This window comes from Balaenoptera borealis (genome assembly GCF_965194805.1).
Source record: "Balaenoptera borealis genome assembly, chromosome: 17".
NCBI lineage: Eukaryota > Metazoa > Chordata > Mammalia > Artiodactyla > Balaenopteridae > Balaenoptera > Balaenoptera borealis.
Genome location: NC_138876.1, coordinates 11,995,941 through 12,020,875, shown reverse-complemented (window position 1 = coordinate 12,020,875; position 24,935 = coordinate 11,995,941). Strand labels below are relative to the sequence as shown.

Here is a 24,935-nt window from a genome sequence, read left to right as displayed (position 1 = left end):
CATCTCTTTGCCTTCTTTCACACTGTTTCCTTGGAATTGAATGCTTTCCATCCAAGAATCAGCCTACCTTGAGTGCAGACCAGAGAGAACAAAGGATGCAACTTGAGGAAGCTCTATAGCCACCAAGTCTCTCAGTTTTCCCTCACTCCTTTCAAACACCAGTTTCGTCTATTATTTTGAAGAATGAGAAATCCAAGAGTGGGAGTACCAATCCACGCTACAGTCTCAAATGTGTGGAGCATCCGCTATGGACTGGGTGCTGGGAATATACAGCAATGAATCATCCTTCAGTGATCCTGCAGCTAGCAGGGAAGATAAGGCCAGTCCATGAATTCCCAGAACACCAGGCAGGAAGTTATAAGAAGAATATGTATAAATAGAGGGTTCCATATAAAGCTCAGAGGAGGGAAAGGCTATATTAAGCTGAAGCAATCAGAAAAGACATTTTGGAGCATTTGCTATGTGATTTGGACCTTGAAAACGAGAAAGATTTGAATAAGTGAAGATGGTTTAGAAAGTGGAAGAGTGTTGATGCCAGAAGTTCATTCCATGCAAAGCCAAGGAGGTGGAAGAGAGCTGGGCTTTCAGAGAGAACAAAGAGACTCAGCTTAGCAAGAGCAAGGAGGAGCTGAAGAAATAAAAGGAGGAAAGATGGATCAGGGCCAGGTAACAGAGGACGCAAAGGTGTTAGCTGATAACTCACCCACAGATCCCCAGACAACAAGCCAGCTGTACACTCAGAAAGTTTTTCTTCTGATTCAAGCTGGCAAAAGAGGTTGCCTGGCAGGGGTACCCCAGAACTTCATCAGAATGCTGCTTGTCCACTTTTAGACAATCAGCACAGTGGTGCCAATGCTTTAGAGCTGTATTAAAATACTTTTGTTAATCTTGGACTTTTATTGAGTTTATTAGAAACATGCACCCTGAAATGAGAGTTAAGGACCACTTGCTGATAAGACCCCAATATTGAACAGAAAAAGCCAGAGAAATGTCAAGTTATTCTGTGTGTACATGTATTCACCTCTTGCAGAGAAATCATAGAGCTTTGCTAATGTCATGCTCCCAGGTGGCTTTTTAAACGTGGTAATTACAGATACGTGAGCAGTAAAAGAAAACTGTACATGAGAATGAAGATAATCAAAGAATTACCTTTATTTGGACATTTTCTATGTAAGACGGTATTATGTTGGCCAGAGATGGACCTTGAGTCCTGGGCTGATCAGACTCTAATTAGACCCTGAGTCCCACCACCTATCACAGCTTATCTCAAATGGTAAATGGATTACTTCTTAATTCTTGTCAACAAACACTTTCTGGTCCCCAACTAGGCATCAAGAACTGTGCTATGTGCTAAAGTAGGTGGAGAAATGAAGTGAAATTAAAATCATCCTACTTCTTGACGTCCTTGCAGTCTATTGGGGTAGACACAGATCCACAGACCTTTTCAAAGCAATGTATTAAAGGATCAGATGGCAGTAAGCACAGGTGCCATGGGAGCCCTGAGGAGGAACATCTCCTTAGTCTGGACTGAAGATTTTGAGAAGGGCCAGGGAGGGTTGACTGAAGAAACTGACACATCAGTACAATTAGAATCTTCTCTCCTGTTGCTCCAGCTTTAAAATCACAGCATCTCAAAGCTGGCTATCCTCGAAGTTAGAACACCTATCAAATTCAATTGTCATCCCTTGCTTAACTGCCTGAGCTATGGTAAACTTCAAAGGACTTCGACTGTTTCTATTTTGCACATAATGTGTCTCCACCACGTAACAGTATCTGACGCCTAATAGGTTCTTATAAATATGGGTTGTGTGTTAAGGAAGAAAATATTAGCCTAGGAATTTTCACCCTCACTCTCCAAGCACTAAGGGGAATTCTGCTGTAATATTTAATGCATTCCTAATTCTGAGCCAAGTCTGGAAGGAAATGACAAAAGAAGGAAAAGCAAGTTAGAATGTTGGACCAAAAGGAACTTGGAAATCAGCTGATTCTATGCCTCATTTCTACAGATAGAAAATTGAAATTCAGAGAAGTTATATTGTAACTGTTAGTGCAATGTCACCTATGTAATTAGCAGCAGAGCGAGTCTAAACACCAGGTATCCTGTTTGCAGTACTCCCTTCCTGTGAGGCATACGTATTATTTTTCTATCAGCTACAGATATGTAGGGAGGGAAGTGCAAAGGATTCTGGAAAGGGCTTATTTCTTTTGCCACTGTATAGAATAGTCTGGATTCTAAAGGAGCTTCACGTTGCAAGGAAGGCTTTGTTTAACAGAACATTTTATGTGATAGGATTATGCTCTACAAAACCCCCAAATTTTAAAGGATGTGTTCTTCCGTGCTAAGTAATTGCTTCTGGCAGGAGCGTCTTCTACTTTTTAAAAAAGACCCCTTCTCTTGCTTTCATCTGATATCTCAGTAAGGCCCCAGAGGGAAATGTTGGGAACAAATGGTTATTCGAGCTGTAATATTCCCTTGAAAAGTGAAGCTTGAAATCCTTTAGGGACCCCAGTGTTCTTTCAAAATTGATTTTGACATTGTAGAACTACATCCTAACTAACTTCCATGCCAAAATATGTTGTGACTAGTGTTTGGATAGTTGAAAGAATATTTAAAAAATAAGTTTTCATATCAAGAGCAGAAAAACAAATGGTTTGTATGCTGTGACCTGGGGATTTTCCTTAAAAAGCATTTTCTAAAGTGGTTATAGGAAGAAATTATGAGAGTAGAAGATTAATTGGCAGGTATGAGATACTGTCCTAATAGAAAAGATTAAATGAACCCACCCCCCCAAAAAAAAGCACCAGGGAAAAACAAACTAAGAAAACTTGTTATTGTATTATCAGCAATAAAAATCCATGATTTCTAGCGTTTATTAAGCACTCACCATATGCCGGGCACTGCTGTAAGCCCTTATAGGAATTAATGCATCTAATCTTCCCAACAACCCCATGAGGAGGGTATAGTTAATATCCTCATTTTAAAAAGAGTGAAATGAGGCACAGAAAACTAATGTAACTTTCTGGAGGTTACAGTCTAGGAAGCAGTGGCGTTCACGTTCAAACATAGGGAATCGGGCTCCAGAGTCCATGTATTTTTTATTTTTTAAGTTAAAAATTTAAATACCAAACTAACATGTGTCCTGTGGGCATACCTCATGATCCCAAATTCCACTTAACATGAATGGACAGGTACGCATACAAATATTTATGTACAAGGGTGTTCAGCAAACCATTACTTCCAATAATGGAAATTGGAAACAATCCAAATACTGAACAATTAGGGGTGTATTAAGTGCTCAGTTGAAAAAATGGAAAAAAGAAAGCAAAATACAGAGAAGAAAATGAAATCCCTCATAATCCCTATACTCTGAAATAACCAGGAAGAAATTGCTGAGCTTGTCTTTCCAGCTTTTTTCTATATTTTGTTTCTGATACAAAATTGGGATCATACTGGATATATTGCTTTATAATTTGACTTTTCTATGCAGATAGTATGATAAATCCTTTTCAAGCCACTAGTTATTCTTCTACCACTTATGTTAATGGCTTCAAGGTGTTCCTTTATTTGTACATATCATGATTTATTTAAACGTTTTATTGTTGGATCTGTGCTCTTTTAACCATTCATTATTCTATGATGCCTTAATGGATGGTAACCCACTGATCTCTAAAAGTAGCACAGGCTCTCTAACTTGGAGCTCAAGACATTGCATGATTTGCCCTAACTATTCTAATTTAATCTTCCTGTCTTTTATAATTCACTAACCCTGAATTATAGAACCATTTGTTCTAGAAGTGTAACTGGGCATGTCTTACAGCACTCGTGCAATTCCTCTTATGGCATGAGTATATCTACCTAATGATCTAGCTATATTCTACTAGGCTGAAAACTTATTGCAAGCAGAATGTCTGCCTGAATCAACTTCCTAACCCCATATGGGAGAATTGTGTCATACACTTAGTAGATGCTCAGTAAGTGTTTATGGACTAAATGAAGGCCATACATATTATTTTTAACAGTGTAAAAATTTCAAATATCTAATGATGGGGGCAAGTTGAATATAAACTATGGCATGCTGGTATAAAGAATTTTGAACAATAATTAAAAGGAGAAACACAACAAAAGAGAAAAGGTCTGAAACAAAGCAGAAATAGAGTTAAATTCTTAAAACCAGGTCCCTTCATAGTTCTTCCAAACTTCTGTTCACTATTCCTCCACTTAGTCTGACTTCTTTGAAGGGTTCACTGCTCACAAGCCTACAATTCTCAGCCTCCTTCTTATCTGAGAGCTTCTGTAGCTCTTTGTATCACAGTACATATCAGAGAAATCAGAGCACAGCTGGGGCTCAAGGAATGGTTGTTGAATGAATGATAAATGGAGAAATATGGGTAGACAACAAGACTTAGGGCCCTGGTCTTGATGTTGGCATCATTATTCTCCTATCTTAGCAGATTTTCTTAAACTATTCTCCCTGAATCCCCAGGAATCCACACACACACAAATTGTGGCGATTATAATAGAAAAAATATATTTAAACTTATTAGTAATGCACAGGCTCAGCAAAATGTCAGGTTTTTCTAATTTTGCTGGAATGAAATCAATTTAGTGTAGCAACACAGCCTCATGCTAATTAGAAGCCTTAACTGGCATCTTCAATTAAGAAAACTGTGAACCATCAAAATCACTTAAAAATAGTATTTTAAAAAATGGGTACATGATCTTTTAAAAACTTAAAGCCTGTTGGGATAAAAATAATTAGTATACAAAACTGAAAACTGTTTTAAAAAATTGGGATTCAGTTTTAAAATCTGTAAAGTGGAGATTGATTGATCTCCTAGGTAAATCTCAGATATTTATATCCTAGGTACAGATTAAAATTACCTCAGTTCCTATCTTTGTCCATTGTTATACCATCAGAAGGCCAAGGTCCTATCTCTTTGTCTATTCCCGATTCCTAAATCAGAGGTTGGGCTATGTTAGTTGCTAAACAAATACTTGTTGACTAGATAACTGAACAAGCTTTGAACACTTTCTGAAAAGGAAGAAAAGGAATTATATCCCAGGATATAAGTGAACCATTTAGGGAATAATGATGAGTTAGACCATATTGACTTTTACAAATGGGAACTGTGAGGTCACTTGGAAACAGACAATTGGCAAGTTGAATAACTGCATTGCTGGTGGGAAGGGAATTAGATAGGAACTCGATGAACCAAGCGTCTCTTTGGGAATGGTGACAGACAGTGGGAACAAAGAGGTAGCAATTTTCAGAAAGAAGAAAAAGAAACACAGACAATTATTACCTACCGAATTTATCCATCCTTGCTGCCCACAAGTCTCTTTCTTTAGTGCATGAATGAAGAAATAAAAAGAACATGACCCATGAAGACTGAAGCAAGGACTCAAAAGATAGAGTTTGTAATGTGAGGATGAGGAGGAGGAGGAGGAGGAGGACGACAATGATACTTATCAACATTTTATGATCATTTGCTACGTACAAGACACCTTGCATAACGGAGTAGGACCTAATGGAAGGACAGAAGATGATAGATTAAGGAGATTAAATAAAATTATTAAGTAAAGGACCTTAATCTAAGAGGAATCAATCAACTTTAAGTCTTCTTTTCACCGATTAGGGTCAAACAGACCTATATTTGAATACAAGTGTACCAATTACTAACCATGTGTAGCTTGGTGAGTTGCTTAGCCTCTCTGAGCCTCAAATTGATTACCTGTAAAAAGGGAAAAGGAACACTTAGTTTACAACACTATTGTGAGGATTTAATGAAATATTATATATGGAAGTAATTTGTTAACTGCTATGCAAATATGAGATTTCAAAGATTAGCTATTCCTATTACTCAACAGTTAGATAAGATGTACACAAACAACCAGGAATAGTAAGCAGTGGGTAATTGTGTAGGAGTGGGAAGGAGAGCCATGTGGTAAAAGCTGAGTGGTTGAAATGAGGCAAGAGAACTAATGGGAGCCATATCACATCGGGTCTGCAGACCCATTGTCTGCAAAACACTTTGACTTTTATTTGAGTGAAATGGAGAGCCAGTGCAATATTTAGAGCAGGGCATAAAAGGCATAAAATAACGTGTGTCTTAAGAGGATCACTTTGGCTGCTGTGCTTAGAATAGACCGTAGGGGGTTAAGGCAGGAGGGGAAAAGTCAGGAGGTTATTACAGTAATGCAGGTGAAAGATAATGGTGGCTTGGACCAGAGTGGTAGTGGTGGGTTGGTGAGAAATGGCTGAATTTTAATATTTTCTGAATATAGAGCCAAGAGTATTTCCTGATAAATGGGGGTATGAGAGACAGCACAGATAATTCTTATTCCTGGATTTTATTTTATTTATTTAAAAATTTTTTTATTGGAGTATACTTGATTTACAATGTTGTGTTAGTTTCAGGTGTACAGCAAAGTGAATCAGTTATACATATACATATATCCACTTTTTTAAAGATTCTTTTCCCATGTAGGTCATTATGGAGTATTGAGAAGAGTTCCCTGTGCTATACAGTAGGTCCTTACCAGTTATCTATTTTTTATATAGTAGTGTTTATGTGTCAATCCCAATCTCCTAATTTATCCCTCCCCCCCACTGTCCCTCCTGGTAACCACAAGTTTGTTTTCTACATCTCTGACTCTATTTCTGTTTTGCGAATAAGTTCATCTGTACCATTTTTTTTCTTTTTTTAGATTTCACATATAAACAATATCATATGATTTTTGTCTTTCTCTGTCTGACTTACTTCACTCAGTATGACAATCTCTAGGTCCATCCATGTTGCTGCGAATGGTATTATTTCCTTCTTTTTTATGGCTGAGTAATATTCCATTGTATATACGTACCACATCCTCTTTATCCATTCCTCTGTCAATGGACATTTAGGTTGCTTCCATGTCCTAGCTATTGTAAATAGTGCTGCAATGAACATTGGGGTGCATGTGTTTTTTGAATTATGGTTTTTCTCCGGATATATGCCCAGGAGTGGGGTTGCTAGTTCATATGGTGACTCTATTTTTAGTTTTTTAAGGAACCTCCATAATGTTCTCCATAGTGGCTGTATCAATTTACATTCCGACCGACAGTGTAGGAGGGTTTTCTCCACACCCTCCCCAGCATTTATTGTTTGTAGACTTTTGATGATGGTCATTCTGACTGGTGTGAGCTGATACCTCATTGTATTTTTGATTTGCATTTCTCTAATAATTAGTGATGTTGAGCATCTTTTCATGTGCTTTTTGGCCATCTGTATGTTATTCCTAGATTTTCACCTAAGCAACTGGAGAGCTGATTGCCATCTTCTGAGATGGGGAAGCAGCAAATAGCCAAAGCTTGGATAGGAAAGATCAGGAATTTGGTTTAGGACATGTTGAGTTTGAGAGGTTGGTTTGGTATCCAAGTGGACATATCAAGTAGAGAGCTGAATTTTAATCTGGAGTTTGGGAGCTGGGTCTGGGCTAGAGACATAAATTTGGGCATTGCTGGCATGTAGATAGACGGTATTTAAAGAGATGCAGTGCAGCAGACAACTGCTCTTTTCCCAAGATTGATTTCACCTTGTTTTAGCCTAGGTCTAAGAAGTGGGGTTTCCTTAATTTCTCTTCCTTCCATTCCTTCTACCTCTGCTCTACCCCAATAACTCCATGATACCTCATAGGATAGAACCATCCATTCACATCTTAAGTCTCTTGTACTTTGCTGGTTTATTTTTCTGTCTCTACTCAGCTTTCCCAGTGCAGTGACTGCCACATGTTGTTGGGATTTTGGTCCAAGCCACAGAAGAAGACAGTGAAGCTAAGTGATGCAGGAAGTAAACTCATGACCTTAGATTCGGGAAACTGGTGCACCAACCACTGAGAAACCAGAGATGGAGGATTTTTGCACGAGCATGAGCAGAGTATAAATCAACATCTCTGCCTTCAACAAAATCCGCATCTTAAGTGCAAGTTTATTTACTCTGTATATTCTGGGGGACAAATGCTTGGTATTTATCCAGAGAGGATACTGGAGAACCAGGAGAATTGTCTTTTGCTTTCAAGTAGTGTATACTTTAGAAGGGGAGGTCAATGCTTATTCATGAGAAATCATATCATGTATTAAGGAGAAAAGAAAGGGACAATGGATGGATGGAGGGGTTGCTGAGAAATGAATTACTCTTATTTTACCATCACATTCTAGAATAAATGTCATGCCATCTGGAAAGTCTTCATTAATTCCTCATAAGAATGGTCAATAGATCCATGATTCTCCAGAGAATACTCCTATTATTTTATAAGATTTATTTTATTATTGCAAAAATAATGTACCTTCTTTGTAAAAAAAATCACAAAATAAAAATAAACAAGAGCAAAAACACAGAAAATTTCATGACCAGAGATGACTGTGAGATCACCTTTTGGGTATTTTTTTCTATGTATTTACTTCTTTTACAAAAATGAGATCACACTGTACTTCCTTGTAGCCTTTTTTCTCACTTGACAATAGAGCTGAAGAATTTTCCATGTCATAAGCATTTGCCTACAACATCATTTGCATATCTTCCTATTATCTGTGTCATGGCTATATTATGAAGGTGATCGTGGGCTTGGGGCTTGTTTCATTTTATTTTTCCTCAGCATCCAGGACAATGCTGGGTAACAGGATGTTCTTACAATCACAGAATATTAGAGCTCAAAGCTCCCTCAGGCATCATCTAGTTAATTTCCTATTTTGCAGATGGAAAAGTTGGGACTCAATGTGTTAAATGGATTGGCAGTTCAGGTGGTCAGAAAGCTGCAGAACCAGAATCAAAACCAAGTGCCTGGACTCCAAGCATCGCATCCTTTCATTACCAAGTTCAGACCCAGAGTAAACCCAACATCTGTGAAATAGACATGCAGTAAAAAGGAAAGGGTATACTTGGGCAGGAGAAGTTTGGGGAGGAAAGGTCTCTTGTGGTCCTTTTGGAACTTTCAGTTTTACTTCAAACCCTGAGATGTCAGAGGTTCATAGAAGGGTGAAGTTGCAGCATGAGGTACAGAGAAGAGGCAGCTTGAGAAAAGAAACTTAGGAGCTCAGGTTTGCAAAACCCACGGTTGTGCAGTAGCTCAGCTCCAGCCAACACCCTGAAGGATGCAACAAAGCACTAGGAGAGTGAATGGCCACCCAGAGCCTCAATTCTGGTTTCACACTATATCTGAAGGGCTCCCATCCCTCAGCATTGGCCTCTAGGAAGCCTAATGACATTTCAACTTTGCTCTTGGTCAGGAATGGTTTTTCAGTTTTGACTTTGACAACCCCGAATGTTCTTGACTTCCCGGAATCACTCTCCAAGCCTCCTTGCTGTGGAGGGAGGAGAGTGGTGCTCAGAAAGCTTCAGAACACATTCAACTGTGAGTGAAGAGCAAGGAATGCTGGGAGTTCCAGCCTGCTGTTGACATGACGCCATCCTGCCAAATCCTCTTCATATTTCCACTGGTGTGATTGACCTGAAATGCACATGGGCTGCGCCACTTCTTCCCTAAAACCTTCCGTGGCCTCAGGGTAAAGTCCACCTCCCTTTGTGTAGCATTCAGGACCCTCTACCACCTGACATTTGCCCACCGCTGCCTCATCTCTGCCATTTTGTCTTCAGCAACACCAAACTTCCTATGGGTTCCTGTACAGAACCATCCTATTTTTTTCATCCAGTTCCTGCTCTCTGGAGTGTGCTTCCTCTTCTTTTATCCATGGTTAATCTCACTTAGCTAGATTTTGTACCCTCTCTGTCTACTTAAGTAACTCTAAAATTCCGTAATCTGTGATAATGTCTGAAATATTCTCGGGAATTTTCAGACAAATGATTGAACTTCATCCTAAATCTTATACTCCCATCTGAGATCAATGCTATTTCACTCAGTGGCACATTCCAGATGAGATCAGGTGCGTTCAGGGTGGTCATAGAGTAGTGGCACGTTCCAAATCACTGGACACCCGCTAAACACACAACATTAGTAAAGTGGGGAAAAACAACTTACCAGACTTAGAATCGAAACAGAACCCCATTGCTTATTTTTCCCAGCTGCAAGTTATCTGGATGGCATAGACGGTTTTCTCTAGTCCTGCACTTAGAATATTTACTTAAATACTGGCAGTGATAAAATTGTGGGAAAGAAATTGCACATTCATCAAAAGCAGGCGACCTGATAGAAGTGCATAAACATGGCAGTCATCTCAAAATTAAATTACCATATATACATGGTTGGCTTGTCATTTATGTACTTATATATTTCTATACCCATCATCCTTAATCACTTACAAGAATGAATGTGCATTTAAGAACAAATGTTTGTGACATAAGCTAATGGTTAATTGAAAATTTCTTCTTAGAGGAGAAAGCTGGAAGACAATACCAGAAAAGACAAAAGCTTTTTAAAAAGAACAGCAAGACTTGCTAATACCATAGAGTTTGATTTTAGCTCAACCTAAAGGAAATTCCTGCTGAGATGCCTCAGAATTATTGTTTTTAAAGCATGCCATACCTAGCACAGAGAGACAGATCAGCTTATCAGAAAGAACACTGAATTTAGCATCAGGAAAATTGAGGCCAACTCCTTGCATAGCCTTTTCTGGGTGTGTGATCATAAGAAATTAATGTAACTTCTTCAAGTCTATTTCCTCAAATTTAATCTGGAAATAATGCTGCAGCCTTGCTATTAGGTTTGAAAAACACAAAATACATGAACTTACGTTGAGGTGCTAATTAAATCTCATTTGCATTAATATCTTATTTTTCTATTCCCATCTGTATCATAAAAATCAGGGTCATAGAATCCAAAAATACTACTGCTACTAACACTGTTACAACTGGCGCTACTATTACAGCAACAATAACAACAACTACTACTGCTATTACTAGCTGATATTTATTGAGAGTTCATTATACATCTACATTGTTTTGGCATTTTACATGAATTAATCATTTATGCCTCTTAAAACGCCTAGGAAGTGGCTACTATTATTTTCTCCATTTTATGAGCAAACAACTGGAGACCCAGAGAAGTTAAGGAACTTGCCTAAGATCATACAGTTAGTAATTGCAAGACTGGGATTTGAACCCAAGCTTAAACTCCAGAGTCCTAGCATTAAGAATTATACTTTCTTCCCTATCTAAAAATAATAGTAAAATTACCTTACCGTTGGATTGTTCTTCGTTCTTTCATAGAGATAATCTCATTTTATCCCTCCAGCAGTCCTTTGAAATAGAGGTGATTATCTTTTACAGATATGAAACTTGGGTCAAAAAGATGAGGGGATTAGCCCAAAGTCACCCTCCTCCAGAACAGTAAAATCAGATGGTTGTCCCACTATGGTGGGGACTAAGAACTTCTCCCATCCTGTTTCTGGCTCGCTTCTGCTTTTGCAGGCACGTCCCCCATTGAATATGCCTTCCACGAAGACCCCAATTGAGTCCTGGTGTGTTTTTATTTGTTTTGAAAGCTCTCTCTTCTCTGTCATTCTTTGTGGCACTGTCTGTGACACGTGAGACTAGTTGTTTCTTCAAGCATCATGTGGTTCTGCAGAGCTTAGAAGGAGTTACAATGGACTTCCAGATCAGTTGTCATCGGAATTTAAGGGAGTCATCCTGAGAGGAAGACTCCAGGTGAAATGAACCTCTGAGGTCAAGGTCACCTCCTCTCCAGACGCTGAGCTCACCACTTATCCACACTTCCTCTGAGGGAAACACAAGTTCCTCCTTAAATAGAGCCTCCACGATGTCATTGCTCTCTGCAAATTTTAAGCGTGCACTCTATTTTCTGTTGTCTGCAGTTTTGAATACTCCATAATCTGGCCTTGATTAACCTGCCTAAGCCCGCCAGCCTGTTGTCTCCCAGTTATGTCATCTTTCTCTGCGCTGTCTCAGAACCCTGCGCTTAGGATGTTCCTTCAATTAGAACTCTCTCTTTAAACCCTTGGCTTGGCTAACATAGTCTCAGCTTATATGTGATCTTCCTTGACTCCCTAAACCACTCCTCTGCTCTTCCATCTCATGTAATCTCTTTAAAAAAGGATGCTATACTCATTTCAGCATTTGTTACATTGCCTTGAGATTGCCTGTTTAATTGTCCATCTCCTGAACTATGCAATGAGCTCTTTGGGGGCAGTGGGTTTTGGTATCTCCTATAATGCCTGCACATAGTAGTTGCTCAATAAATAGCTATTGATTAAATGTTTATTTCTATTTCTGAAGTCACCAAATACTTTGAAAAGATTTCTGATTGATGTCTTTGCCTTCTAGACTGTGAGTTTTCTGAAGACATTCTGCCTTATTCAGCGCTGCATCTTCAGTGGCTGGCATGGAGGAGGCACTCAGTAAATGAGGAACTGACCAGAATTTCAGATCCTCTAATCCTGCCCATCAGCCTCTCCACAGCCTGCCCTGCCTCTTCTGAAATGCATTCCTCTTCACAATTGCTCCATCTTCCATTTTCCCTTTATTTTTAATGACTTCACTTGTGGTTCAATCTACATAATTTAGCATTTGCTTATATTATTTGCTCTCGCTTTTCCTGTGTTTTATGTGTTCGTATCCCTCCCCTGCTAATGAAAATAAGTGTAAGCATAAATGGGATAATAATTTTTTGTATTATTATCACTTCTACCCACCTTCTTCTTCATATTTCAAAAATTATATACACTCATCAGTGATAAATGCCCACGTTTAATGAGCTCTTAAAATGTGCTACTTGTGAGTGCTTTTCAGACAGATTACGTTGATCTGCACAAGAACATGAGAAGTAGGCACGGGGGAAACTGAGTCTTAGTAAGGCTCTGTCTTATCCAGGTGGTGAATGGCAGAAGCAGAATTTAAATACAGAGCCCATGCTTTCAACCATTTCTACCTCTGCACCATTGATAATTTAGAAAAGAAGACAAACAATAAAATTAATATTAACAACACCCATAGTTCCGATCCACTACTAGAGGCAGCTACTGCTACCATTTTGGTACCTGGCTTTTTTGTCTCTGCCTATGGTAAGCAGCCTCTAGCTTGACCCCCACCTCCAGCTATTCACTCCCTTGTGTACTCCCCTGCCGTTGAGTGAGGGCTAGATTTAGTAACTCACTTCTAATGAATAGAATAAAGCAGAAGCAATTGAACATAACTTCTGAGATGAGGTTATAAAAAGACGGCAGCTTTCATATTGAGTCTCCTTTTCTTTTTCTCTCTGAGATGGCTCATTTGGGGAGAAGCAAACTGTGTATTGTGAGCAGACCTATCGAGAAATCCATGTGGTTAAGTAACTGATGGCTCTGATCCATAGCCGGCAAAGACCTGAGACCTGCCAATAGCCAGATGGGTGAGTTTGGAAGCAACTCCTCTCCTGTTGAGCTTGATGATGGCTGCCCCATCAACACACTGATTCTGGCTTTGTGTGTGAGAAAGAGTGAGCCAGAGGCAGCCAGCTAAGCTGTCCTTGGTGTCCTGACCCAGCGGCTGTGGGATAAACAAATGTTTGCTGGCTTAAAGTAGTAATTTGGGGGGTATTTTGCATACATTGCAATAGGTAAATAATACACAATCCTATAGACATTTATCTAAATATGGTTGATCATCTATGTTTTACTATTTATCACAGATCAAAATTTAATTTATTGAGTGAAACAAGCTGATAAACCTTGCTAACAGTCTGTAAAATTCTTTTTTATTTTTTAATTGTGAAATATAGCCACATACAGAAAGTACGCAAGGCATCCAAGTGCACCTGAAAGAATCATACACAAACACCCTGGTCCCAATTTCAGTATATTTTATATTTTAAATAAAATAAATCTGCAAGGTATATGTAAAATCAGTCACGATATCATCTCCAAAGAGAAGATAAAAGGCAAGCTAAATAGAGGGTACCATTTCAGGATGGTTTATGAATCAGGGTCTCTGAATCTTTCTTTTGTAAAATCTTTCTTATACACTTTTCTTTAACTGTCTAAAGAGGAAATGCTTAACTTTGTCCTCAGGAAGAAGTCTAGGAATTGTGCCATAGTGGAGCATATATAATATGTGGGACAGAGTGGGGCCTCTGTACAAAATTGATAAAGGAATGAATGGACTTGAAATTAAGAACATGGATTTGAGCTCCTTCTCAGCTGATTGGAAGTGAGTGATGTCATCACTTAACATATATGAGATTTAGTTTCCTCATCTTTAAAATGGGAACATGCTCTTGAAGTTATGAGGTTTAAAAAAAATAGCATTGTCTATATGAGGCCTGTTTACAGTGTGCTTAGCATATAGCAAACCCTCAATACATCAATTACTCTTGAGTAATAATTCTGATTTCAGAATACCATCAAATATTGATTTATTACTATATAAGACTTAAGTAAACATATTTATTTTATTATTATAATATTTTTTGGCTGCACCGTGCAGCATGCAGGATCTTAGTTCCCTGACCAGGGATCGAACCCGTGCCCCTGAAGTGGAAACACAGAGTCCTAACCACTGGACTGCCAGGGAATTCCCAACATATGTATTTTAAAACATCACAACTTTATTTCTTATTAAATGATAAATGCTCATAATAAAATAATTTTAAAGAATATTTTTTTTAAGTATGAAGAAGAAATCAGCAAATCACTTCAAAATTCCACCAGCAAGAAATAACCAACATTAACTCTGGTGGACATCATTCCAAACATCCCTGTGCATATACGGATGGGTTGGAAGAATGGAAGGCTAGTTAGGTAGATAAAAAGCTAGCTAACTAATTAGAGATCATAATGCTTTTTAAAATAAAAACGTTACGTAATTACACTTGATTGTAACTAAAGAAAAATAAACTGAAGTGAAACTGAAGAAATTGCTGAAATTTAGATCATGTTTCTTTTTTTCTCCATTGCCAGCGATAGTATTTCCTCAAATATCTCTCTAAGAAGGATTAAGTAAAAACTTGATGAAATCAAATGTTTCATTTTTCTCTTTGAATATACATCTTCCAATTTTTTCAGGCAATACTAATTAAAAATAACCTCCTACTATAAAAGATAAAATGTTTTTTGAGAAACCTCCACACTGTTTTCCACAGTGGCTGCACTAATTTACACTCCCACTAACAGTGTACGAGGGTTTCCTTTTCTCCACATTCTCACCAACATTTGCTATTTGTGTTCATTTTGATGATAGCCATTTGACAGGCGTGAGGTGACATTTTATTGTGGTTTCGATTTGCATTTGCCTGATGATTATTGATGTTGAGCATTTTTTCATGTGCCTATTGGCCATCTGCATTCCCTCTTTGGAAAAATGTCTATTCAAGTCTTCTGCCCATTTTTTAATTGGGTTGTTTGTTTTTTTGACGTTGAGTTGTACGAGCTGTTTATGTATTTTGGACAGTAACCCCTTATCAGTCATATTATTTGCAAATATTTTCTCCCATTAAAAATAAAACTAGCATATGACCCAGCAATTCCACTCCTGAGTATATATTTGAAAAAACCCAAAAATGCTAATTCAAAAAGATGCATGCACCCCAATGTTCATAACAACACTATTTACAATTGCCAAGAAATGGAAGCAACCCAAGTGTCCATAACAGATGAATGGATAAAGAAGATGTGAGATATACATTCACACACATACACACACACACACACACACACACACACACACACACACACACACACACAATGGAATACTACTCAGCAATAAAAAAGAATGAAATTTTGCCATTTGCAGCAACATGGATGGACTTGGAGGGCATTATGCTAAGTGAAAAGTCAGACAGAGAAAGACAAATACTGTATGATATCACTTATATGTGGAATCTAAAAATACAACAAACTAGTGAATATAACAAAAAAGAAGCAGACTCGCAGATATTGAGAACAAACTAGTGGTTATCAGTGGGGAGAGGGAAAGGGGTGGGGCAATAGAGGGGTAAGGAATTAAAAGGTACAAACTATTATGTATAAAATAAGCTTCAAGGATATGTTGTACAACACAGGGAATATAGCTAATATTTTCTAGTAACTATAAATGAAGTATAACATTTAAAAATTATGAATCACTCCATTATACACTTGTAACTTCTATAATATTGTACATCAATTATACTTCAATAAAATAAAAAAAGATAAGTGATTCATCCTCTGATACTTTCTCCCACCTCCTTTCTTTAGTCCTGAGTTTTGTTACTTTTACAATTTTAAACTTAAAATGAGTGATAGCACATTGTGTTCAGCAATCAAAAATTTTGCTGTTGTGCTGTTGTTTAACCTTGTTTAAATGAATGTGATCCCCATAGCTAGTTCTTTGAACTATAACTTCTTCATTCTAGAGGTGTGTGTATGTGTGTGTTTTAATAAATTCTTCTTGCGATTGGATTAGTCTTCCAGTATATTTTGCAAGAAGGCTCATATAGTTTCTGAGTTCTTTCATGTTTCAGAATGTCTTCAGTTTTAATATTCTTGAGTTACATTTTCCTTTAGTCAGGGCTTTGGGACATAAATCTGATTTCTTCTCGAAGAATGTTGTTGTGGTGAAGTCTGAGACCAGCTGGATCCCACCTCACTCCCTTTTTATCTGTATGGATAAAGTCTTCCTCTATAGATAATGTTGATCAGGATAAGTTCAGTGCCTCCTTGTAAATTGTACTGTTTTTTTTCTAACATATTAATTTCTTATGATTTGCAGATTTAGTATTTTTCTAGTATCACAAATATATATGAAATGACATCTCTGAAACACTCTCCCATTTGTTGGTTGCTCTTCTTAAGAAATATAAATGATTCTTTATGTGGGCCAACTTTGAAGTCTTTATTCATCATCATCTGTAACTGATTTGTTCATTTATCCTTTTCCTTTGCATTCACTGTGAGGTGCTAAAGCCTTTTCTTTTTGTCATTGTTTGAATTTTTAGTTGTGCCTAGTCTGTTCTCCACTGGTTTACATTTATTTGTTTGATCCGTAAGGATGCTGCTTTGACCTGCAATTGTTTCCTTAACCTGGTAATCTGCCTTTTCATCCCAGCATATTGCTTCATCATCTTGTTTTTGAGTCTTGTATAAATGACTCCATACTGAGTTTTTTATTGTTCTTTTGCAGATTGTCTTTCCTTTCCCTTTTGTGTTCTAGAATGCTTGCATAGTTGAAATGCCATTTTCCTCCCTTTTTTTTCTCACGCTTAGCATGGAGAGCTCTGCCCAGACCTTCTCTTTGCTCTTATCCAATGTGGAAAGACACTATTGTTCCTTTTTTTGGCTTCGTCTTTGATCAGGTGGTCTTGTCTTGTTACTTTTAGTTAAATTGATCAGGCTGAACGTTTCTTTCTGAACACTCTTCTGGAATCTGAGGATACAGGGCATGGGGTGAGAGCTTGGCTGAAGCTTCTGGTTGACCCGACATGGGTTTTCTTCTAGGGTCCCACAAAGTATCCTGTTCTGGGGCCTACCACCGGCCATTTAGATGTGTCTCCTGTTCATCCCACCATCTCAGCATGAAGCCACAGAAAAAGCTGGTCCCCAGTGGCTCTTTCTGTTTCTGTTGAGTCCTCTGTGCCTCACCAGTATTGTATTTTCACTGCAAGTGTGATAACTCTTGTTTAGTGTTATTTGTCATATCGTGTTACGCCCCTGTTCAAAGTCCTCCCAAGGCTCCCATCTCACTCACTCAAAGCCATAGTCCTCCAGTTTTTACTGGGCCGTCAGCGTGATGGCCCCTGGTACCACCATCCCAACCCTTGGCTCCCTTGGCTTAAGCCACACTGGCTTCCTTGCTGAGCTTCAAGTGTGCCAGGCCCACTTCTTCCTTAAGAAGCTCCCAGCAGCGGTTCTCCCTGCCTAGAACCCTCTTTCCCAGATAGCCTCATGGCTTCGCCTTAGATTCCTCAAAGCTTGGCTTGGATGTCAGGATTTCAATGAGGTCTTTCCTAAAGATGCTTTTTTATACACCAGGTAACCGGGAACTCCTTCCCCCTTCTCTAAGAACAGACCCTGTCTCTGGGGCTCCAGTTTAGCCACCTTGCCCAGGAAGAAGCATGTGGGCCTCTAAGTGAGAAAGAGCTTCTGTAGATTGCACGACTGGCTATGAGAAACGGGACTTCACAGACCCGGCCTGGGGCACACAGCAGAGTAGTGGAGAGCCCTCCACTGGGACAGCCTGCAGAGGCTGAGATGTTGAGTGAAAACTAAACTTGCAGTTTGAAAGATTCTGTGAAGAAAATTTACAAAATAAAATAAACTAATCCAAGATGAACTAAAACTTTGTCACCTTTTTTCTCTTGCTCTGCCAAGTTTTCACCCAGACTGTGTAGAGGAGACAAGGACAGGCCACCATGGACTTCAGTTTCGGGGTTATACATATTTTTGACCCTTTGAATTAATAGCTGCTTGGAAATTGAAAAAGTTTGAAGTAAACTACCTGCTGACTTCCGGTTCAAAATGGGAGCTGTCTGGTGGGTCCGCAAGCTAAGCCTTTTAGCTCTTCTTGTTAAAATCGTAGATGCGATGGAACGCTAAGACAGAATGTACAGCCTGATGACAGAAGCTAGAATGGTTCACAGTATTATGGGGTAGATGGATCTGGATTGAAGATCAGCTACCTCGACTCCAGCATATGGCACGCTCTTGCTTTCCTTCATGAAAAAATTCCCCTCCTCAGGAGTTGTCCTCGAAAATAGTATTATGTCCCCCTCTTCTCCCATTTCCCCCAGTCCAGCCAGATGCTGGGAATCACAGGAAAACCTGAACAGAAAATAGGGAGAGATTGAAGTAGCGTGGGGAGTCAAGTGACCCTGCCAAAGCCGTGAAGTAGTTGCCAAGGCATGAAGTCTCGGGCGGCTTCTGCCTGGCAGGGGTTGGGCTGGTTCCATCCTGCATTGTCTCTGAGAACCAGAGGCTGGGCTGAGATCTGAGCAAGAAGGAAGCGTATTCAATGCATGGCATCCCAGGGGAGAGCCAGCTATTAAGCAAGGAGTGGACTGAAATCTGTGAGCATAATTTGTGAATTGGAGAAGAGAATTTGACCCTTAGGGCATGCATGGAGCAAATCACTCTTCCTGGCTTTAACAAACACTGACAAACCAACCTTGTCCTGTCCAAGGATGAGTAAAACAAACAATATCATTATCAATACAAAGAAGGGGGCAATGCAAAATCTTGCCCCCAAAAAAAGGTGGGCGGGAGGAATAAGGCAGAGAAATACCGAGAACAATTTATCACAGAATCCAGGTGGTCATTTCAGAAAACTGTATGGTACTCCCACAAACTGCATGAAGGTCTCTCTGAAATGGAAGCAGAATGTCTGGAGGAAAGATCTAGAGGGGAAAAAGGCAAAGCAATTAGATGGAGGAATCATGATGGGAGAAAGCAAGAAAAATATATGTGCTCAATGGACAGTATTGCTATTTCCTGCTGTGTGAAGGTTTACCATGGGTGTGGAGGACATATCTGAGAAAGTCCCTCAGAATTTAGGGAAAAGGAGTCAAAGGGTTGAAAGGACGAGAGTAACAATAAGTGAGATTTCAGAAATGTTGGCCAGAAAATGCAGAGCTGTGTGACACCAGTTAGCATTGCTGAGCTAAAGGCACAGAAGGCTCATGGGAGGCAGGAATAAGTAGCCCTGATTCAAGAAAACCCAAAAACAAGAGCCTCAAATCTACGTAGCCTGGTGAGAAGATTAGCCCCCTGAGATAAATACAAAATCCCGTAAATATGCAGAGGTGAAACAATGGGGTTGTTTCATATTAATAAAAATTAACCTAGCCTTCATCTTCTTTCCAGCACACTAAATGACAGAAGATAATTTGGTAGCATCTATAGAGTCTCAAGAAGAAAAGGATGTGATCCAGGAATGTTCCATATATGTTCCAGTGAACATTCACGTATGCAGTGAACAGGATGATATCCCTGGATATGCAAAGGAGACAAAATATATTATCTGCAGTCCCTCCTTGAAAAACTTCTTCAAGACACATTTGCAAACTGAGTAATGAAACACAAGAGCTCAGAATTAGATGGTCACGATATAGAAGGACTCACAGGGAGCAGTGATAACAATTAAAGAAGAGATAAACTTCTATGTCACCATTATGGTTATAAAAAGGAATTAAAGCCTGAAATTCATTCAGGATACAAAATGCTTATAATATATAAAATAATAGTGTCATAACTATGAGCTGGATCCCCAAACTTCAAAGAATTATTAAAAAAGACTGGGAAGTACATGAGGCGGTGTGTGGAAAAGAAAAATAAAGTGCTGAGCTCATTGTCTTACAGAGGGCCTATGAATTTCATCCTTGTAATGTGTTTATAGATTTTAGTTTTCTTTAGGTGTACATGTATTTTCTATTTTTTCTAACCCAGATAAGTATTTACTTGATTAATAAAGAAACAGTAGAAGCTAAAGGAGCTAACAAAAAATAAATAAAATTCCCTGAGACGAATTTGACCTGAAATTTTGAGTATCTACATGGGCTCTAGTCTCAAAGGAGCCCTCTCTTTTATTCATGTCTTTGGAAAAATGATACAGAGAGAGGTTAGGGTGGAAGTGGAACCCTACTGTGGCTAATGTCACTGACAATGTTGAGATCTGGCTGTCCCACATTTTCCTGGGATGAAGGGGGAAGGAGGGGAAGTGACAAGGGATGAGCTCAAGCTTCTCCATAGTCTTGCAAAGCTGTAAGGATGTTTCAACCTCCGTGTGACCCAGGAACACTCCATGGAGTTCAGGATTCACTTATAGTAGAAGAATGAGGGTCTCACTATTTTCTCTGGAGGAGAGCAGTGGGTGTATGACCTCAGAAATATTATTTTTACCTTTCTTGATCTTTGCTTCCTCATCTGGAAAGTGGGGGCAATAGGTTTATCTCAAAGGTCCCTTAGAGGATTTCAACACATTAGGTACATAAAGCATCTAATGTAGCAAGAGAAAGTGTAGGTGTTTAATTGATGCATACCTTTACCTTCCCAGCACTTCAATATTTCTGTCAACCTAAACTTTGAGGGAAAGATGAGCGGTCAGTGGGCTGGTTATCTGGAGAGTTCTGATGTGTCTCTGGGAAGGTTAGGAGGGGGCTACCAAGGAGATGGAGGACAAGGTCAAGGTGGAGAGGCTAGGATCTCACTCTGTGCCTTGCCCTGACGGCCACTGTAGTTGGCAGTTTCTTTCTCTTGACACAACTCCAAACTGCCTATGAAACATGTTCTGAGAGAAATCCTTCCCCACTTACATTTCCAATGAGGAAGGTCTTGCTGTTGGATTCAGTAACTATCATTCCTAAATCTCTTTCTCTAGAAGGAAAAGTTGCTTGCAGTTAATCCATTTTGAACACAGAATGGTGAGAAACTCAGGCTATTTATAGCTACCTATTCTTTTGGTTGCAAAAGATGAGCACTTCTTGGGAAGATGGTACTTCCCTAATTCAGGCTCTTGCAGCCTAGAAAGGGAAACTCCTTTGATGAATCATTGACCAAGGCCAGGGCTTGGCCAACCTTGGTCTTTCAAAACCCAGTCTCTGGTACTGTATTCTCTAGGAAGTCTTCCTGAATCTCCCCCATAGCTGGGTTATTTAATATCAACTCCACCTTGTTCCCTGATTGCTTCTACATTCTCCTCTGCATGGGAGAAACTAGCCTGGAAGCACATTCCCTAGAATTTTGCCGACAGGGGTTAGGATTAGATTCTGCTAAGGAGAGGTGCTGGTATGGTGTTTTGAAGGCCGAGGAGAAGGAGAAGTTCTTATTTGCTGCAGCAGCCGTCAAAGAGTAGGTGTCAGTACATGTGGGATGTTGCCAGAGGCTTCCTCGCACTAATTTTCTTGAGAATTCACCACTTCAGCACTACTTCCTGGATTGCAGGGGTAGCAGCTTCCTGGATTCCAGCCCTTGAAGATTTCCCTACTGACATGACTCTAACCCATCCCACAACTGTTCAAACTTTTAATTCCCTGTATTAAGTCCCTTTCTTCTTGAAATACCCAGAAAGTCTCCCATCTTCCATTTCAAACTTAGAAACACCAGACCAAGTTAAGCACTCTGTTCTTGGCAGTTCTTTAGCACCTTTGACTGTTATTGCCCAAATCAACAGCTCGGAGGTTGAGTCCACGGACTGTGGAGTAAAGCAGAAACTTTCACAGCATCTTCAGCTGCTGAGACAGGCCAAAGGTGCTTAAAAAAAAAAAAAAAAACCTAATTAGGAAAAGAACTTGTAAAAGAATAGATACATGTATATGTATAACTGAATCACTTTGCTGTACACCTGAAACTAACACAGCATTGTTAACCAACTATACTCCAATATAAAATAAAAAGTTAAAATATATATATATATATATTCATGATAGAAAAGACATTCAGATTTTTCCCTCTCTTTATGTTAACCAAATAAAAATATTTTTTTGTTAAAAAAAAAAATGTGAGTGTGGGACTTCCCTGGCAGTTCAGTGGTTAAGACTGCGCTTCCATTGCAGGGGTCACAGGTTCCTCTCTGGTAAGGAAACTAAGATCCCGCATGCCCCATGGCATGGCCAAAAATTTTTTTTAAAATGTGAGGGCAAATCAAGAGCCTCCGCAGCTAACTCTGGCATGGAAGTTTTCAACAGTATTTGTAGAATTAACAGAGTACTATGACTATAGAATGGGGACCTAAACCCATGAAATCAGTAGTAGTAAATTCACAGACCCCGATGAGTCATTTCGGTATCACAGGGTTAACCACTCAGATACACTGTGACTCTTCGTGATTGGCCTCTTAGACTGTTGGTTTTTTCTTTGTTTAGGATACAACAAATTTATCTACCAGTGGAAAACCAATAAGTTTCCCAACCGCCTGCCACTTGACAACCACATTATTCTGGTTTTGCAGAACTTGACACCACTCGCTAGCATAAAGAAAGGTGGAAGGAATTTGGTAAAAGATGATCCCTGGTCTGCCTTAGAATATGAGGTCCTCCTTCTTTCAGCTGTTCTTGCCATTTTACACCACTTCATCTTGGAGATCTGGGGAGGAAAATGACAGGCGTCAATCATCCGCAGATAAAATACCACATATACCCTAAAGCAGGGGCAGGCAAACTTTTTTTTGCCTACAGTTGGATTATAAGACCTTCAACCTGCTTTGCAGACGCTCACTCACGCAATGCATATTTCTGCTCAGAATTACAGTTCTGACTCCCTACTCCTGCCATCCACGCTCTTTAATGGAGGAAGACACCCTGTTTCTGGTTATTCAGGCTCCTTGTAAGTCCCTCACTCACAAAGGCTGAGCACCTGAGCATATGGGCCTAATTTGAGGAGTGCACAAAGCCTACCTGTTTGGTACCTGCAGAAGCCATGGTGAATGCTGTTCCTCTGCAGACAACTGATTCCTTTCCCTGTATTCCAACTTCCACTCTCCCTCACTGCTTTTCTCTTGTTATGGAGGTATCTTTAAAGAATCTTAACTACAGGTACATTTTTAGCTGTATAGTTCATTAGTGTTAAGTATATTCACATTGTTGTGTAACTAATCTCCAGAACTCTTTTCATCTTGCAAAACTGAAACTCTGAACCCATTATACAATAACTCTCTATGCCCCCTCCTCCTAGGCTCTGACAACTACCATCCTACTTTCTGTTTCTGTGAATTTGACTACTTTAGATACCTCATATAAGTGGAATCATAAAGTATTTGTCTTTTTGTGACTGGCTTATTTCACTTAGCATAATATCCTCAAGGTTCATCCACGTTGTATCAGAATTTCCTTCTTTCTTAAGGCTGAGTAATATTCTATTGTACGTAGAGAACATCTCATCCACTGATGGACATTAGGGTTGCTTCTACCTTTTAGCTATTGTGAATAGTGCTGCTACGAGATATACAGATATCTCTTGGAGATCCTGCTTTCAATTCTCTTGGGTATACACCCAAAAGTGGAATTGTTCACAACAGCTTTGCAATGAACCACAGCCTGTCACAGAAGTGTTTATTTCAATGATGTTCATGAAAGCTGAACTTTAGAATTGGTTGGCCATTAGAAAAAAAAGTGGGACATCAAAAGCACAGGCAACAAAAGAAAAAATAGGGAAAGCCGTTTTTTGAATGCCTGCAATAGAAGAGTTTGGCCTCAGATGACTAGCTGCACAAAATATGCTCTTCAGGGCACAATTCGGGTATGAGTAATGTCTACCTTTACAAGGTCAAAAATAGATTATCGTCCAGAGCCTTCATGAAGATGGACAGCATGTTGATGGCAATGTTTTCATGCTTTAGGACCAACACATCTGGTCTCAAATATAAGAAGAAATTATTGCAGCAACAATATATAGTTTCCAGATGTAAAGATCAAAAAATTTATAATCGTATTTTTATATTTCTGAGGAATGCCTATACTGTTTCTCACAGCAGCTGCACCATTTTACATTCCCACCAACAGTTCCAATTTCTCTACACTTCCAGTTTCCTCACTTTTTATTTTCTGGGGTGTGTGTGTGTGTGTGTGTGTGTGTGTGTGTGTGTGTGTGTGTGTTTGTGTTTTAATAGTAGCCATGGTTCTCCATTTCTCATAATTTAAAAAAAATGGAATCACACAATATGGGAAACTGCATTTTTCCCTTTAATATCATGAACATATTTTAAAGTCAACAGATATTCATTTATAATAGAATTTCCGATGTCTGCATAGTTTTCTGCTCCATCACTTGCTTACTGGGCAACCCTGGCCAAGTTACTCAACCTCTCTCTGCCTCAATTGTAAAATGGCGTAATGAACAATTTAAGAGACCTTAGGACAATGTTGTGAGGATTAAATGAGAAGAACCTATAATGGCACGTTGTCAGCAATCAATACATGTTAGCTATGATTATCAATACTTTTATTATTGTTTGCCCACTGCATTGGTGGATGTAAGTAATTCTTTATTGACCTTCAGGTTGCTTCTGGTTTTTCACCTGCATGGACATTAGCTACATAGTTGCAGTCA

At 39.1% G+C, this 24,935-nt stretch overlaps 2 long non-coding RNA genes across 2 annotated transcripts in view; both read left to right on the top strand.

Annotated features, from left to right (window-relative positions):
- The window catches only part of LOC309614574, a 426,058-nt gene that overhangs the window by 344,043 nt on the left and 57,080 nt on the right, over positions 1-24,935 (top strand). Inside the window, exons 7-8 of the long non-coding RNA XR_014236283.1 lie at positions 9,264-9,539; positions 13,210-13,336. This is a non-coding gene — a long non-coding RNA (uncharacterized lncRNA). The remainder of the gene's footprint in view (positions 1-9,263; positions 9,540-13,209; positions 13,337-24,935) is intronic.
- LOC309614596 lies at positions 18,438-20,413 on the top strand. Its single transcript, XR_014236312.1, has 2 exons — positions 18,438-18,594; positions 19,758-20,413. It is a non-coding gene; the product is annotated as an uncharacterized lncRNA (long non-coding RNA).